This window comes from Dendrobates tinctorius, unplaced genomic scaffold (assembly GCF_039654945.1).
Source record: "Dendrobates tinctorius isolate UK_male_01 unplaced genomic scaffold, ASM3965494v1 ptg000250l, whole genome shotgun sequence".
Classification (NCBI taxonomy): domain Eukaryota; kingdom Metazoa; phylum Chordata; class Amphibia; order Anura; family Dendrobatidae; genus Dendrobates; species Dendrobates tinctorius.
Window position 1 is genome coordinate 763,931 of NW_027361917.1, and position 16,464 is coordinate 780,394.

Below are 16,464 nucleotides of genomic sequence, written 5' to 3' on the forward strand. Positions count from 1 at the left end.
GGGGGTTGGACCAGATGGCCCAGGAGGTCCCTTCCAACTCTACGATTCTATGATTCTATGATTCTATGATTCAGTGGGCAGCAATCGAATGGCGCCAGACAGCCGCAGCCAACCTTTTCCTTTGTGCCACTCCCTCTGCTGGGTCGGGTGACGGCAGACCTTTCCACCCACTTGTCAGGGTCCAATATGTGGGAGCATTGGCCTTCTGGTACATATCGCAGTCCCCAGGGGTACATAGGAGGGGGCCCCAGTCCATTGGGGACAACGGCAAACACCTGGATCTCTCCTCTGTGCTGAAGCAGCACCGCCATCTTGCTCTGGACCTGGTACCGCCCCGGATCCTCTAATGGCACCGCAGATACTCAACAGCGCTCCCAATTTGTAATCCACAGGTTGGTAATTTGTAATCCACAGGTGTTTATAATCCACACAGTGCAGTCCAAGTCCGTTCCCATTCCTCAGAGGCAGGCCTGCTGCAGAATATACTGTATTAGCGACGTTGATCCTGCCGACTACGCAAAGTGTAGAGACGGTGGGCCGGGCTGGGGGGTGGTCCCTCTGGATACCGCGCAGTGACGTACAGACACAAGCTGGAGGCAAGTTTTGGGTGCAACAGGTCCAAGTTTATTCTCTCTCTTGCCATCCGCCAGACGGCCTCACCGCACACCGCACTTCTCTTCACAGCTCTCCGATTACAGAACACATTATAACACCGTACTTTCTCCGGGGACATATATATACGTACCGTCCCCCTTTACACTCTGCAACGCTTCTGACAGCTCCGTCACTGTGGCCGCCGTAGGCCTGTGCACCAACAGTAATTTTACTGGTCAAACGTCATTCCAAATACGGTGTCCTACACCCGGAGCCTCGTCTATACTGCGGTACTTTATGTCAGGACAACCCCCCTGACTTTCTCTCTCCTCAGTCCCCCTGGTTGGGTTTTCCTCACAGTGCAGCAACTGTCACAGTCTCCTCATCACTTCAGCTCCCCCTGGGGACTGGAACTTTCTGGAACCCTCCTGTCAAATTTATAGCTTTCCTGATTCCCTGTAACTCCGCCCCCATGACCAACAGTTTCTTAGCCCTAAGCTGATGTCAAGTCCTATGCTCACACTCCTCCCTGCCCTCTAATGTCAGTTCAAGGTACTGCACGTCACCTACACTTTCCTAGCTGTTTTCCATTTTGAAATCTGACCAGTCAGTCCGTCCATCAGGTCACCCTTACATGCTACAGGATGGTGGGGAAGGAGACAGTAGGTTGGTGTATTGCAGCAGTTCCGGTGTTGGTTGAGGTGATATCACCGGTAGTGGTGAGAGAGAAGGAGGTAGCGGGGTCATTGCAGGCTGTAGGCTTTCTTGAAGAGGTGGTTTTTCAGGTTCTGTCTGAAGGATCCAAATGTGGTTGATAGTCGGACTTGTTGGGGCAAAGAATTCCAGAGAATAGGGGCTATTTGGGAGAAGTCTTGGAGGCGGTTGGGTGAGGAGCGAATAAGTGTGGAGGAGAGAAGGAGGTCTTGGGAGGACCGAAGATTACGTGAGGGAAGGTATCGGGAGATTAGTTCAGAGACATATGGGGGAGACAGGTTATAGATGGCCTTGTAGGTCAGTATTAGTAATTTGAACTGGATACGCTGAGGGAATGGGAGCCAGTGAAGAGATTTGCAGAGGGGAGAAGCGGAGGAGTAGCGAGGAGAGAGATGAATTAGTCGGGCGGCAGAGTTAAGGATGAACTGGAGAGGTGCGAGGGTGTTAGCAGGGAGACCACAGAAAAGGATGTTGCAGTAGTCGAGGCGGGAGATGATGAGGGCATACACAAGCATTTTAGTAGATTGAGGGTTGAGAAAGGGACGGATTCTGGAAATATTTTTGAGCTGGAGGCGACAGGAGGTGGAGAGAGCTTGGATGTGTGGTTTGAAGGACAGGGCAGAGTCAAAGGTTACTCCAAGGCAGCGGACTTCTGGTACTGGGAACGTGTGATGTCATTAATTGTTATAGCTAGGTCGGGTAAGGAAGATCTGTGAAATGGAGGAAAGATGATGAGTTCAGATTTGTCTACATTTAGTTTGAGGAAGCGAGAGGAAAAGGAGGATATGGCTGATAGACACTCTGGGATTCTGGACAGCAGAGAGGTGACGTCTGGGCCAGAGAGGTAGATCTGAGTGTCATCAGCATAAAGGTGGTAGTGGAATCCGTGGGACTTTATGAGTTGCCCCAGACCAAGTGTATAGATTGAGAAGAGTAGGGGTCCTAAAACAGAGCCTTGGGGGACTCCAACAGAGAGAGGGTGGGATGAGGAGGTGGTGTGGGAGTGGGAGATGCTGAATGTGCGGTTGGAAAGGTATGAGGAGATCCTGGATAGGGCAAGGCCTTTGATGCCGAAGGAGGAGAGGATCTGTAGTAGGAGGCAGTGGTCAACTGTTTCAAATGCAGAGGACAGGTCTAGAAGCAGGAGTATAGAGTATTGTCCATTTGATTTGGCTGTAAGTAGGTTGTTAGTAATTTTGGTCAGGGCTGTCTCAGTGGAGTGATGGGGGCGGAAACCGGATTGTAGATTGTCAAAGAGTAAGTTAGATGATAGGTGGGAGGAAAGTTCAGCGTGGACGTGCTGTTCCAGGAGTTTGGAAGCGAATGGAAGGAATGATATTGGGCGATAGCTGGACATAGCGGTTGGGTCGGGGGTTGGCTTTTTAAGGATAGGCATGATTGTGGCATGCTTGAAAGCAGAAGGGAAGGTACCGGATGTTAGTGATAGGTTGAAGAGGTGGGTTAGGGATGGGATAAGTGTGGTGGTGAGGTTGGGGAGGAGGTGGGATGGGATGGGGTCAAGTGCACAGGTTGTGAGGTGCGATTTGGAGAAGATGAGTGATGTTGGAGAGTGAGGTTATGGGGTTTGGGCATTGGTCTGGTATACAAAGGGGTTGTGGTGGTTGAGTGATGAAGACTTGCCTTGTTTGGTCAATCTTGTTTTTGAAGTGTGTGGCAAAGTCCTCGGCAGAGATGAGGGAGGTTGGAGGAGGCAGTGGTGGGCGGAGGAGGGAGTTAAAAGTTTTGAATAACTGTTTTGGGTTGTAAGATAGGGAAAATACGAGGGTTGTGAAGTAGGCCTGTTTAGCAGAGGTGAGGGCAGATTTGAAATCGAGTGTTGCCTGTTTGAATGTGGTGAAGTCATCTTGCGAATTTGTTTTCTTCCAGCACCGCTCTGCAATCCTGGATACTTGCCGGAGCTTTTTAGTGGTGTTATTGTGCCAGGGTTGTCTGTTGATACGTCGCATTCTGCCATGAACGAGAGGGGCAACCGTGTCAATAGCTGATGCGAGAGTGGCATTGTAGAAAGCTGTGGCACCGTCTGTGTCATGGAGTGAGGATATGGATGCCAGTGGTAGAATAGAGTCAGAGAGCGCGTGAGTGTCTAGGTGTGCAAAGTTTCTGCGGGGGTGTGCGTGTTGCTGGACATGGGTGCCAGGTGAGGAGGACAGGGATGAGAAAGTGAGTAGATGATGGTCAGATAGAGGGAGAGGGGAGTTGGTGAAGTTAGAAAGAGAGCAGAGACGGGTGAAGACCAGGTCTAATGTGTGTCCATCTGTGTGGGTGGCTGAGGAGGACCACTGAGTAAGTCCAAAGGATGAAGTAAGGGACAGGAGTTTGGAGGCTGCTGACTGAAGGGTATCAGTGGGGATGTTGAAGTCACCCATGATGATAGTGGGGGTGTCAGTTGAAAGAAAATGAAGAAGCCAGGTAGAGAATTGGTCATTGAAGGCAGTGGTCGGGCCTGGAGGTCGGTATATGAGGGCCACTTGGAGGTTGGAGGGAAAGTAGATGCAGACAGAGTGGACTTCAAAGGAGGGGAGGATTAGGGAGGGAAGAGGTGTATTGAAAATAAGGTGAAAATAAATTAGGTGAAAATAATATCTAAGTCCCACAAGAATAGAATACCATCTACCGTGGGTATTGGCATCTATGTATCTATGTAAATCATGATTTAGAGATTAGACTATTTAAATAAAAATGAATTACTTACAATAGGCTTCATCTATTCATTCCCAGTAACATATATAAACCATCGCTGTGCTTTAGGCAGTTTTTAAACTTCCAGCCATACCACAATATATTCATAGTTTAAGTATAGACAATTACATGAAAAAATGTGGTTTAAGAAAACAATCTGTAGCAAATATTTATTAAACAACTACTCAAAAAGTGCTATTTTGTATGCTAGAAACAGTGAGCAACACTGTAAGTATGCAGTAATAGAGAACAGAGACCGTTACTGAATGAGAAAACCTATAGGATATTAGGTTAAAACTGCTTCACAAAGGATTCTTTCATCTTAAACTTATTATAGCCAACAGGCCACAAAATCGAAAAAGTCTTTTAAGTTTTTTTGTATATCTCTGAATAATCTATAACGCATGTGCTACAATCTGCATAGACGATTTCAATATTCCTGATGCACAAGCTTATCAAGGCACTAATGCTGCAGCCGTTGTTTACCGGAAGGTTGATCACCAAGTAAATTAATTAAGAGAATCAAATCGCGTCTGGTTCACAATGAAACCAAAACAATTACTTTGAAACTTACAATCCGAATTGGCTGGAGAACTGATATGCTTGGCACGCAGGCAGATACTAAATTTATTACAGATTTTTCTCAGATACAAATAATGGCAGCTCCTGCATCATAAAAGATTTTGACTTCTTTCCTGGGACATTTAAAACTACTTGTCATGTAACGGGGATTTCTTCTGTAGTTGTGAAAGACTTTACTGATTTTTTACAAATTATAAATATTCACTCTGTGATAGTAGGTAGGACTATTTCATCCTTAAGTCCCTCCGTCTCACATAACGAGATCGTTTGCAAGATCGCTGTAACGTCACCGATTTTGTGACGCAACAGCGATCTCGCTACATGTGACACATAGCGGCGACCGGCCCCCCCGCTGGATATCGCAGATCGTGCTCGAATGTCCCAGGCCATTTTCTGATCATTGGCGTCCCGCTGGCCAGCATGCATCGCTGTGTTTGATGCCGACGAGCGACCTCGTTGGCAACGCAGAGCTCAGGGACGCAGGCGTGAGTCACCAGAATAGCTGCTGTGTGACAAGGTACCAATGACCGCCGAGGTCGTTATACGAATCGCCGGATCATTGCTGCATAGTTGAGTAGATCTGTCTGTTTGACAGCTTACTAGTGACCATCTAGCGACGCATCAGCAATCCTTACCAGGTCATATCATTGTCGGGATCGCTGGTGCGTCGTTTAGTGTAACGGTACCCTTAGAATATCCCAAGGTGCAAAAGTATTAATGACCCAATTTTAGTAAGGCAAAACATTCCACTCATACCGTTTCCATATTGTCATGATGACATCACAAAATTGCTGCAGATTCACAAAGTCAATCTACAGTTTTGTTCATTTAGATAGCATAAAACAACGAAAATGTAAGCATGTTGAGGGTGCAGGTTTGCAGGCATAGGAGATTACCCCAATACCAGTCATTTAACCTGTCAGATGCCATGATCAATAGTAACTAAAGCATTTAAATGATTAGACAAAATGAGTTTGTACTCTATGTCACATCAATGTGCATCCCACAATATGGTTGTGGGGTGCTGATGGCTTATCATGATAACTAGGGCTTTGATCAGTTCTCCAAACCGGTTGTTACACTGATGGCTAGTTTAGAGAGGGGGCAACGTGAGTGGGACTTTATAGAGTGGGCTCAATATGGGAGAAACAGTGTGTGGGGCAAAGTATAAAGATAGGGCAGCATTGAGGTAGGCAATATGGAGTGAAAGTGTAAAGAGGGGACAGTGTGGGGGAGACACTGAAGATGTGACCATTGTGGAGATGGTCATGTGGTGGGCAGTATGGAGAGGGTACAGCATATGAGGATCATATTTCAGGATGGGGGAGAATACCGTATAATAGGATGGGGACCAGGATACAGAAGCATATAATGAGATGGGGGAGCAGGACGGGGGATCATATACCACGCTGGGGAAACATATAGCAGGCTGGGGGAGCATATATCAGGCTGGGGCAGGCATATTCCAGGACTAGCTATTGAACCCATTCTAAGCTCAGATGGTGAGCATTTTTATTGGTACATTTTTGTTCTATGTTAAAGGGAACCTGTCACCAGAAATAACATTGACTCTGGCGTCATTCGGTTTCAGTCATGGGGTCAGGGGAGGCACCAATTTAGTCATTGCTCTGAGTATACATAGCGGCAGCTGTAACTGCACCCCCAACCCTGACTGACAGATGGCCTCAATGTAGAGCCAGTGTCAGTCAGTGCCTGGGGCATGGTTACAGTAACCACTACAAAGCGGTGACCGAACCGGCACTGACCCTGCTTCCATGACTTAAACCGAATGCTGGCGGGGAGACTAAAGTTAATTTCCTCCCCGCTGCATTCGGCTGTGAAGAGGTGCCGGGCAGCATACTAATGCTGCTAACCTGTAGATCGACCCCATATCTGCAGCTTAATAGCGTTATTTCTTGTAACAGGTTCCCTTAAATTTTGTAAAATGGTGCCAGTCAGCACGTGGCATACTGCACTATTGGGTGCCATTTTTTTAAAGACAGTGTCTACGAATTCGCACGTACAGTGTCTTCAATTAAATGGCTCCGGATAGCGTAATATGCAATATGGAAAATGGCGACATTTGTTTTTCTTACAAACTTTGGATTATTTTTTACCGCTTAAATAAAACAGAGCCTATACATGTTTCGTATCTGCTTATGCATACTGACCTAGGCAATCATAATGGCAGGTCTGTTTTAACATTTAGTGAACATGGTAAATAAATTAAAAAAAAAAAAAAACAATTGTGGAATTGCACATTTTTTGCAATTTCACCGCACTTGGATTTTTTTCCTGTTTTCCAGAATGCAAAATGGTAAAATCAATGGTGCATTCAAAAATATAACTCTTATTGAAAAAAATAATCTCTCATACAGCTATATTGATGGAAAAATAAAAATGTTATGGCTCTTGGAAGAAGGAGAGCAAAAAAAACGAAAACGCAAAAAAAGGAAAATAGCAAGCTGTTAAAGGAATTAAGGCTTCTGATTTCCAGTAAGTTTTCACAATGAAAACATGCTGCTCCCAACTGTGTCTTTCTTTACATCATTTCCAAATAAAGAAGTAATTCGTCATGAAATGCAAGCACCACACATAAACTACCGACGCACTGAAAGGCGCACAGCAAGTCTATCTCGCAGTGAACACAACCGGCAAAGTGACAAGTCATCGAGACCACTCGTCTCGAGGATGTCAGTGAGGCTCACTGCACTCTCACCTTTCATGAACCAAAGTCCAAATTTCAGTATGAAAATAAGGAGAAATTGCCACTCTTTTTGGTGAGCTTTATTGAATATAAAGAAGTGTGTAGGAAAAAATGTTTCCGACATCTGACCTTCATCAGTTTAAACATTATAGAAGAAAAATATATACAAAAAAGTAGAGCAGTTAACAAAGCAGAATCTGACATAAAGAATTGGTATATATACAAAGATAAGAAAAAAAAAATCCAAATATAGCCATTTTGGAGATATTTACCTAAGTAATTCATATAAATTCATGAAAATTCATAAGTAAAGCATAAGAAAATCCAGATCTTTGTATTTCATTTAATGGCCTGTTAGAGACAAGAATAACAATCAATATCCAACATGAAACACTGGAGCTGGTACACACAACACCCTGGTGTACCAAAGAAATGTATAAGAATATAGCAAAAAAGGTCCATGCACCTCAGTTTTGTTTGAGGTAACTCCTTTAAAACAGTATGTCTACTGAAGTACTATCTGAAATGGTGTTCAAAGAGACAAAGAGGAAGGTATATCTTGTGTCTTAAGGTACCATTACACATAGCGACGCTCCAGCGATCCCGACAACGATACGACCTGGTAAGGATCGCTGGTACATCACTACATGGTCGCTAGTAAGCTGTCAAACAGGCAGATCTACTCAACGACGCAGCAACAATACGGCGATCCGTATAACGACCTTGGCGGTCGTTGGGACCTTGTCACACAGCAGCGATTCTGATGACTCAGACCTCGATAGGCGTGAGTTCTGAGTTTCCAACGAGTTCGCTCGTCGTTGTTATGGCGTCAAACACAGCGATGCATGCTGGCCAGCGGGACACCAGCGATCAAAAAATGTCCTAGGACATTTGAGCATGATCAGCGATATCACAGCAGGGGGCCGGTCGCCGCTATGTGTCACACGTAGCGAGATCACTGGCAGATTCGCAGTTGCGTCACAAAACCTGTGATGTTTCAGCGATCTCGCTAACGATCTCGCTATGTGTGTACCCCTTACCATAAGTCTGACGGAACTAAGCCTAACAGTAGCACGCAGTATTGCGACGTCCGTTGCCAGACTGATTGGCTTGTGTGATTCCTCGCATTATTGTGGGGCATTAAGTACATGTGCATCTGTCAAGTTCCGAGTCACAGAATCAGAAGTGACGTACCGCTATGCACTAATGAGTAAAGTGTTGGTGATGTCAGGTGATCCAGCTCACGAATGTTGTGTCAGCTCCCACAGGTCACCTGATTCGCATGTGTGTACTGTTGGAGACATATTGTGACTGGCAGATGGATGGCACAGTGTGTTCAAAATTCGAGAGACTTCTTACGAATGGCTAATGGGTGGTGGTGATGCTGCATTTATCAGCCTAAGTAATGTGCAGCCAGCAAATACAGAGTGATACTTATAGGAGGAATCGATGTATAAAGCTACCATATTTAAACCATAGGTTCGTAGTAGGAAATAATGTGAGGAGCAAAACTAGACCAATGAAACAAAGAAAAAATAAAGGAAATTTCGGTCAGCCGTCTCTTTTAGAAGGTACAGCAATTTTTTCCGGGTAAAGTAGTAAGTCAACCACCCTGTATAATATAATAAATAGAAATGTAAGCTTTTTCATGACTGGAAAACAAATTATTCCTAAGTCCTGAAATGTCTTCTTTCCCCATTTCAAGTACTAGCTGCAAAAGAAGAAATGACTAGATTTATCCCCTCATATAACCTCCACCAGCCCCATGGGATGTTTAAATACCTTGTTTTACTCTCCCTAGATGAGGTTTCAATTTCTCAGTTAAAGAGGATCTATCTCCAGATTTCCCAATAAAACCTGCATACAGTAATAAATAGAGCTGCTCAACTGAGGCTGATATATTTAGATGAAAACCCATGTCACAGTGATTGTATAATCCTTTTTCAAGGTTTCCATAACAAATATTAAAATAATCTTTTATGTGTCAAGGTCAAGCTCCAGCGGAATAAACACACCAGCGTCATCACATCTAAGTAATAATATGGTAATATTTCTATTGTGAAATCTTGTGACAGAGCCTCTTTGAATTGATCTTTTAGACCTAATGAAGATATTGTACTTACTCTAAAACTAAGTCAGAAAAGCTGTTAATGATTTTTGGAAATTATAATATTAAAATGAGTATTTTATGAGTTCAGATACAGAATGAGAGAGATCATGAGTTCAAATGTGTTAGATCTCTGGCACTCTGTCAGCTCCTCAGTGTCCCTCCTCCTCTGCTGTTGTTGAAATTTCACACTGCTCAGCACAACCCAGTGAGTTTAGCTCATGACTACACTAGCACCTGTGAATTTTCTAATGCATATGTCAGATACAATACTTATATTTCCAAATTGTTTTTTCTTGAGTAATAAATAAAACAAAATGTGATAGTGGATAAATATGGGTACAAGCTTCAGAAGTACTGGACAAGAATGCCATTTTAGATTAAATTTTCTATGGCAGCAATTTTTTCCCTTTACTAATATTGGATTTCTTGCATTCATTTTCAAATGTATTCCTTCGATTACATTAATAAAATTATAGGAATCGTACATCTATTGATTAATATATGTGATTATATCCTCTCTCCTTTTTTCCCCCCAAAATATTATCCTGATGTTTTCAAGCAATTACCATCCATACTCCATTATTTTGGAGATTAGAAAAGGGTATGTTCCAGAAAGAATTCCTGTATCAGTACATTACATGTAAACTCTAAACACCAATTTTGTAATCAACAAACACAGTATATTACACAAAGTGAATTGATTGCTGCAAGATGATTCTGTAAAGAGGAAAAGTACATAAACATGAAATCTGACAATCTGAATGTAATTAGTTTGATCTACGAGCTATCTGAGGTTATGTGTGAAATCTTATTATGAGTCATAAAACACTAAAGCAATAATCAGAAGTATAAAAAAGACAAAATGAATGATCAAAATTTCTTTCAAGGTTACCCAAGAATTTTCTAACTTTGCAAGTGGGTTACATGGCTAACAAAACCACTGGCCCTTTTCTTGAAGGTCAGAAAAGGAATTGCGTGAAAACATTTGCTAAGAATTTGATTCTCTGAAAACTTACTCATACACATAGATGTACAAAGCCTATTTGAAGGCTAAGGCTCAGCATACATATCCATAGGCACTTTAATATCTCTAACATGTTGCATTTTTTATATTTTGGATTGGGATGAGCGAGTATACTCGTTAGGATTCGGTACTCGGCGAGTAATGCGGTACTCGCGGTACTCAAATCCTGGCGAGTATTTCACAACTCGCCTCACAATATTCGGCACAGCCAGCACATTCCCCGCACAGTCCCAGCACAGTCCCGCACAGTACCTGCACAGCCCAGCACAGTTCCTCACAGGCCAGCACAGTCCCGCACAGTCCTGCACAGCCCTGCACAGTCCCGCACAGTACCTGCACATCCCCGCACAGTCCCGGCACAGCCCAGCACAGTCCCGCACAGCCCTGCACAGGCCCGCACAGCCCTGCACAGTCCCCGCACAGCCCAGCACAGTCCCCGCACAACCCAGCACAGTCCCGCACAGGCCAGCACAGTACCGCACAGCCCGTATTAGGAGGTACTCGTAATGAGTACAGAGAGTCCGAGTATTTCACTACTCATTCATCCCTAATTTTGGATTTAGCCTGAAAAAAACTTTTGTGTCTCCAAAAGTAAGGCTCTGTCTGTGGTAACTAGCACACATCCAATTGAGATTGAGGCTATGTGCCCACAATAGCATTTTTAAACGCTCAGGAAACGGGTCTCCTTCCCAGAAAACGCGCATTTTTTTCCCCGTGTTTTTTGCCGCAATTGTTGCCTGTTTTTTTGCGCAAAAAATGCACCTTTTTGATGCGTTTTTTTCCGCACGTCTTCTGTACTATAGGAAATAGCCAAAAACGCAGACCTAAGCGGAAATGAATGAAAATGCTGCATTTTTTTACCGCTAAGCGTTTCCTTAGCGGTAAAAAACGCATCCATTGGCACAAAAAGGCAAAAATGCATTAAAATGAATGGGATGCTTCTTTTAAGCATTTTTTATGTGGTTTGACCCCGAAAAACGCATCAAAAATGCTTAAAAAAATGCAATGTGGGCATACAGCCTAAAACAAAAAAAAATATATGAAAGCATCTTTGAAACCATGGTACTATAGATGAAATCCTTAGCGTTTTTCAAACCTGAGTGGTTCTTTGTCACAGATTTAAAACTCCTATGATCTTCACTACTATGCTTAGTCCCAGAAAAAAGTGCTCCGATAACAGTAAGTTATTGAGAGAAATTGTAGTCGACTGGATATTGAGTCCAGGATTAAGGAGAGACCATAGGAGCCTTGGTAGGAAACTTCGCTCCCATATGCTCCAGCCCAGGCCTTCCAGGTCTTATGAAAGGCAGGTGTGTTGGCTCAGGTGTGTCTGATGTGCTGGACTTGGAGATCACTATTGCTGACCAAACTGGGCCAAAAGTAGGACCCTGTTTTTTGCATGGGCTGGATCATATCGTATCTTTGCCTACCCAGTGTTTAAATTGTTATTCATTTAAGCCGGGAAAAAGCTGTTTTCTTTCAACTAAGCGCTGATAAAGTTTATGACGGATATAAAGCTAAGACTTTTTTACACTTGAACGAAGTACCTGTGTGTGCTCAGAAATAAAAACAATACTTTTTTTAGTTATGTCATGAATATGAATTAGAAATGTGCTGAATAAAACCAAGTGAGACGAGAATGCATATCCCGATGTGTCACCTACCAATACTAATGCTCAACCCACATCTTCACTGTGGTTCCACGGGGCCACCAGGGTAAATGATTCCAATGGCTCAACCCTCACCTATTTAGAACATATTCAGGTATACTTAAATTTGCATGGTTGCTTTCAGGCTTATTATTTTTTGTCCAAAAAGATTAAAGTATGCTAGGAGTGATAACTTTTTAATTTTATTTTATACATCATGGTTATTATTGCACACATAGGACTTTTTGTCAGATAGGTTATTTCTGTGAATCATTCAATCAAACTGATTGGTTTTAAATTGGATTGATAAGTTATGACCTCTTCTCACTAGATGATCCTCTGGTATTCTGTGTGATTAGTCTAGCATCATGCCATGCTGCTCTCTATAGCACCTAGGACCTTTCAAGGGTTTTTCAAATCTTAGCATCTTGCTTATTGTTCTGTGTCCACCTCTGGAGGTACCATCTGTGAAAAGGTGATAACATCCTAAAATGGGAATAACACTATAAGTGCGTATTTAATGTGAGAAAGACACTGTGAGGGTCATGTCTTCTCCTCTGAAATTGCCCTAAGATATTTACACTGCTATTTATCAAACTGTACGTCTATAATTTACTAGCTATGAACCCGTTCTACACCTGGGTGGTGAGCATTTTTATTGGTATATGGTCTCCCATCCTGGTATGTGCTGCCCCCTCCTATCCTAGTATGCATCGCACCCCTCATCCCTATCCTGGTATGCATGGTACCCTCACCCTCCCCCCAATCCTGGTATGCATGGTACCCCCTCATCCCTATCCTGGTATGCATGGTACCCCCTTATCCCTATCCTGGCATGTATGGTCCCCTCACCCCCCTATTCTGGTATGCATGGTACCCCCTTATCCCTATCCTGGTATGTATGGTCCCCTCACCCCCCTATCCTGGTATGCATGGTATCCCCTTATCCCTATCCTGGTATGTATGGTCCCCTTACCCCCCTATCCTGGTATGCATGGTCCTCTTGTGGTAAGGGCCCGGATTGGGGGGCGGTCCACTGCTTAGGCCTCTTTCACTCTTCAGTTTTTTACAATCAGTCACAATCCGCCAGGTTTTGAAAAAAAAACGGATCCTCAATTTTTTTGAGGATCCGTTTTTTTCCCCATTGACTTGCATTAATGGCGGATTGTGACGGATTGCTGTCCGTTGCATCCGTTTTTTTTGAGGATCCGCCAAAAGTTGCTGTCCGTCACCATCCTCAAAGATTTCAAAACGGAGCTTGTAACGTTTTTTTCTCTGGCGGATCCTCCAGACACTCATTGAACCCGAAATTCTTTCTGGGTGCCGGACAAAAATAAAAATAAATGTCTCTCTCTCTCTCTCTCTCTCTCTCTCTCTTTCCAGGCTGCGATTCCTTTAAACTTCTTCATTTTGCGGATCCGTCAAAAAACGGATGGGTGGCATCCGTTCTCATCAGTTCTAAAACGGATCCAGCATCCGTCCTTTTGGCGGATTTTGACTGATGCAAAAAAACTGAAGTGTGAAAGAGGCCTTACCGCGCACAGCCGACACAGAGACAAGACGGAGGCAGATTTCAGTTGCAACAGGTCCGGGTTTTATTGGCCGTCCTCCTTTCCTTCATTCGTAGTGACGTTCCTCGCAGATCTTTCGCTGGGGCTGTCCTAGACCTATCTACCACCAGCGCTTCACCTGTCCGAGGTCGTCGGCCACCCCCCTGACTGTCTCTTTCCGTCAGTCCCCTGGTCGAGCTCATCACTGTTGTCAGTCTTTTGTACGGAGTCTTCTCCTCCTGAGCTCCTCCCGGGACTAGCCTAGCCTGGAGCCCTGTCCTGTCCTATTTATCCCCCTCCTCGGGAATTTCCCTCCATGGTTCCTGTCTCCCCGCCCGCCATGACTAAGCGGTTTCCTAAGCCCTAAGCTGATGTCAAATCCTGAACTACGCTCCCCCTGCCATCTTGTGGTCAATTCTAGGTATTGCACTCCCTTTTCCATCTACCCCCAGCTGTCTCCCTTCTGTCATTACTACCATCCGTCTATAGTGCACAAACCATCCCCTCTTCCTCCAGTCAAATCTGTCCGTCAAGTCACCTTCCCCACACTCCCCCTTCCTTAGTCTATTGTCATCCCCGACAATCATACTCCCTACCTAGGTCGTCCTGAGGCTTGTCCACCATCTGTTGTCAGACCGGTTGTTGGGCCAAACCCACCATAGGCGGGGGGCCGAACCAAACCGGGAGCACCATTCTCCAAGCAGCCAACTTCTTTCAGGTTGTCGAGGTCCACCCGGACTACTCTACAGCATGTACCTCCCACTACTCTCCCCTTCTGTTACCCTCTACTGTCCGGAACGCCATGACCGAGGCCTTTCGCCTACCGGGTCATCGTTAGCGCCCGCCCATCCTTTTGGGTATGCGTGGTGTCGGGGACCTGGCTGACGGACCACTGTCTGGTTCGATATCTTTCACCTCCTCGTCCTTCACTTAAAAAGAGTCATGGTCAGCGTTTTTATCCTACCCTGTACCTGGGACCTGTCACACACATTTTTTTTTTGTTACACACACTACTCATTAAATCAACTTTTAGCATACCGTTACCTCTACTTTAATAACAATAGGAGTTACTCAACCGGAGTAACCCCTTTTTCTTAGTTTGTTTTTCTTTTTTTTTCCTTTAACTCCTTCTTCAATCACAAAAATATTCAGGATTGAGAGTCCTCAGTAGTTGATACCTTCAAACACCTTCAAACACACTATTTCAAACATAAAACGGAAGTACTCCCCCTTCCTTTAACATTAGCACTTCCTCCTTCGCATCCCCGCTATATCAGGAGAAAACAATAAACAATAAAAACATTTTCCTTAACTTGGACGCATAAATGTCCTTTTGGGCCTGCACAACGGTGCAGCGAAATCCCGGTAGTCTGGGCCATCTCCTGATAGCCGATGTCTTATCAATAATAAGGGGCTCCACAGCCGTGGAGCTCCCAGGATGCTGGGAGTTTCTCTAGGTGTCCTTTTACGGGGGCTCGTGGCTTTCGGGTTCAGCAATCACGGCTACCACGTAGTAGCCGCAGGGACTGCAATCCTTGTAGTATGACACCAAGTCCCCCTCCCGCAAAGCCCGGCCATGACGGATGGAAGTCACATTGATATATACCTTCTGGCCAGTTGCGAGCTCCTGAATGAATCCGTATCCCTTCTCCAGGTTGGTGTACACGAGCCGCCCCGTGTATCGGGAAGCCGCCATGCCAGCCTACCCTCTCTCATGGAGCAGGCTCCAGACCTTCCGCTCTCTGGCCTTCTTCTTCTGTATGACCTCTGCAACCCAAACAGAGGGTCCAGTGTAGGCCGCGGAGTCCGGTGGGCGGGACACGGCCGGGGTTGAGAGCGGGGCAGAGGCGGCCGCAGATTCCGGCGGCCCAGCAGCCGCTGGGGCCAGACGACGGGCAGGCGCAGCCATAGATCCCGGTGGGTAGGCCACAGAGCCCGACAGGCAGGCCGCAGCCGACTCCGGGGGTGATGTAGATGCGGCCGCGGGGTAGGCCACAACCGGAGTCACGGACGGGGCTGGAGTGGCGGCCGGCTTCGGTGGATAAGCCACTGCCTCAAGGTAGAGTGTGGCAGGGACGGCCACAGATGGACTCCGCACCGGCGACACAGGACGTGGTGCTGCCATGCAGGGTGGCTCAGGGACGCGGGCACAGGCGTCTCTCAGCCCGGCGGAGGCTGCAAAGCCCTCCGCAGCCGGGCCCACAGGAACGCAGGAGGCTGCACGGGAAGGCCGCGTGGTGGGGACTGGTCGAGGAGCCGCCGGTTGGGCTGGGGGAACTCTCACCTTCCCCGGCGCTGCGGCCTCTGATAGGCCACCCCGCGGCTCCTCCCGCAGCCACCGATCTTCACCCCGCTGTCCGGAAGGGCTAGCCTCCAGCCTCCATGCTCGTGGGTCCTGCAGGGAGGCTCCCAGGCGATGTCTTCGGCGACTGCTCCAGCAGAGCCCACAGTCGCTCCTTGTCTCCTCCCGATGTCTGGGGGGCTGTCAGTGGCTCCCAAAAGCAGGTCTCCCGGTGAGATTCGACCTCTTGACGCCACCACCATTCCAGGCATCCGATGCCACGGCAGCTGCAGCGTCTCATCCTGTCCGGTGTACAGCAGTCGAATGGCGCCAAACAGCCGCAGCCAGCCTTCCCACCTGGGCCACTCCCGCTCCTGGGTGGGACGATGGTCGGCTTCTCCACCCATCTTCCCGGGTCCAGGATGAGGGGGCGGCGGTCTCCAGATGTACACCGCTCCCCCCAGTGGTGGATTTGAGGCGGCCCCAGTTCATCCAGTGCTGCTGCAAATGCCTGGGCCTGTTCCTGGCATTGGAGTACCACAGCCATGTTGTC